This window comes from Protobothrops mucrosquamatus, unplaced genomic scaffold (assembly GCF_001527695.2).
Source record: "Protobothrops mucrosquamatus isolate PMUCROS unplaced genomic scaffold, P.Mucros_1.0 scaffold3132, whole genome shotgun sequence".
Lineage (NCBI taxonomy): Eukaryota > Metazoa > Chordata > Lepidosauria > Squamata > Viperidae > Protobothrops > Protobothrops mucrosquamatus.
In genome coordinates this window covers 83,932-86,598 of record NW_015389133.1, presented here as the reverse complement: position 1 = coordinate 86,598, position 2,667 = coordinate 83,932, and the positions used below count along the sequence as shown (strand labels likewise).

Here is a 2,667-nt window from a genome sequence, read left to right as displayed (position 1 = left end):
CTGAACAAACGGTCATAAGTCAAGAACTTTCTGTATAGTAAGGCAGTCTTTTTCAAAGCTGGCAACTTTAAGATGCATGAACTGGGGAATGCTGGCTGGAGAATTCTGGAATCTAAATCTATACATCTTAAAATGGCAAAGTTTGAAAAAAAAACTGCAATAAGGGATTTGAAAACAATAATTACTGGGTGTTGACAAGCAACAAAACCTGACCTTGGGTAATAATTCTTATTTAGTGGGCCAAATATTAATCCCTTTATTTTCTAATGTGATATGTGTAAATTCCTGAATGAATTTAGATCTTACATGTTTAGAAAGATTTTCCCTTTTTTTGTAATATATTTTATTGATTTTTTAAAAACATAAATCACTTAATAATTGGTAAACAGTGTGTTGTCTGGATTACATTTGCAAAACAATTGATTTCTATAATCCATAATCCCCATAATGATTTTAGTTGATTTCCTCTTTTCCCAAAATATCCTCTTTTGCAAACATTGAGTTAATACAATTCTTATTGTTTTGATAGATAACAATAAAATTTATAATTTTTTCCCAATATTCCTAAAAATAATAATCACGTCAATATAATATTTCTTTTCTATCCAATCATTCTGGTTGCCTTATCATAGATAAGTGGTGGCGAACCTATGGCACTCAGAGCCCTCTCTGTGGGCATGCGCGCCATTGCCCCAGTCCTAGGCCTTCAGCTGGGTTTTATAAAACCTTTTCGCTTTAGGCTTCTGCTGACGTGTGCAAAAAATAAAAGGTTCAGTCAATTTCAGCTTCTGGCGGGAAAAAAAAAGATCTTGCAAAGTTGGAATTGATTGATTGAACTTTTTAGTTCCACCCAGTCTGCCCTTACCACCACAGCCATGCCCACCCAATGGGCCACACACCCCAATTAGCCACACCCAGCCAATGGGCCACACCCACCCAGCACCCGACGATGCATAAGTGGGTTTTGGGTTGCAGTTTGGGCACTTGGTCTCTAAAAGGTTCGCCATCACTGTCATAGATCCTGTTACAATCCTTATTTTAATTTATTTCTCCCATCAAATTCTAGGTATTCTTACTAGTTAAGATTTTCTCAAAAATGAATTACATTTAAAAATTTAATTCTATTTTTCCATATGAACCATCTCACACTTTTACATTTCTTAAGGAATAGATAAAACAATGAAAAAAAAGAAAGGACAGCAAACGTAAAGAAACATAAAAAATAACATACTACTTAAAATATATATCCCTCCTAAGTTAATATATATTTATTTCCTAAATTTCTTATTCTTTTAACCACAATTAAAAATATGTTTAATCTTTAAACATTCCATTTAATACAACTAGACATCTTGTCCTTTAACTCTTATTGAAAACATTTTTATCCATTATAATTTTTTTAAATTCAATCACATTTAAGTATCTAAAACATTTCCTTTATCTAAGTTATTTCAATTTTTTTATATTAATCATATCAAGAAAGAAAACAAAAAAGGGAAAAAAGCATACTATTTTATTTAGGGAATTCATCCCTCTTAGAATGACATATATATTCCAAAACTTTTCTATTTCTTTAACCATATTCAAACAAATGTTTCTTTTTTAAGTATTCTCTCTGGTAAGTCCCATCATCTATTTTCTTGGTTTCCACTTTAGTCTTTTTCCTTTGCCCAGTATCTTTCTTAATCAATGTATTTTGCTGAATCAAAAAGTTTTTCCATATGTTCGTAAATGTTGCTGTAGATATAAAAAGTAAATCAGGTGAAGTGTCTTTGTATGGGGCTTCTGCCTTTCCATGTTTGTTGAAAATCTTTTTTTTCTTCTTTCTCTCTGCTTCTCTTATCATTTCCTTTCTCTCCGATGTTCCTGACATCTCTACAGTCCATTTTATTCAATCTATTTTCTTGTCCTCAGATTTATTTTGTAGTCTTAAGAGATAAGCTGTTTTTTCCAATTCTTGTAAAGAATTTTCCACTAGGGTTAAATCATATTTCCTTGTTTGGTTAAGTTCCATCTTTAAGTCTCTGTTCTCAATTCTATATCCGTTTATCTGTTTTATCTGCACCTTCTCTGTTGTTGTTTTCTGGGAATTTTTTTGTTGTAGAGTTAACTTAGAAATAGATTGATTTATATTTTCAAAGTTATTTTGGATTTCTTTGTGGTTTATAGTCATTGTTGTTTGAATTAGTTGCAATATACTATATACAGTATCTCCTTCTGTGAAGTATTTATGTTTTCTTGATATGTTCTTAGAAAGATTTTCTTATTGGTCATATTTGATAATTTCACTACAATCATTCAGCATTACCATGTAAATCTGAATGGTTCTGCCATTGTTTAGCTGAACATATAAAATAAATGATGTATTTCTTTATTTACTCTTTGTTTTTTCCAAGAAGGCCATCTAGTTTTTATTTAACTGTTATTACAGGTATAACAAATATGTTAATCTTAGCACTCAAAGGATCTAACAATGTCTGCATTGTATATATCAGACTGAAAACATTTAAATTCAATTTTAATATTTTTCCCTTACATTTTTGAAGTAGATGCATATTGTTGTTGTTGTTAGTTACGAAGTCGTGTCCGACCCATCGCGACCCCATGGACAACGTTCCTCTAGGCTTTCCTGTCCTCTACCATCTTCTGGAGTCCATTTAAGCTCAC

At 31.5% G+C, this 2,667-nt stretch overlaps 1 protein-coding gene across 1 annotated transcript in view; it reads left to right on the top strand.

The window, feature by feature from the left end:
* Nucleotides 1–2,667, top strand: part of ATP7B (ATPase copper transporting beta) — a 34,242-nt gene that overhangs the window by 12,902 nt on the left and 18,673 nt on the right. The window lies entirely within an intron of this gene.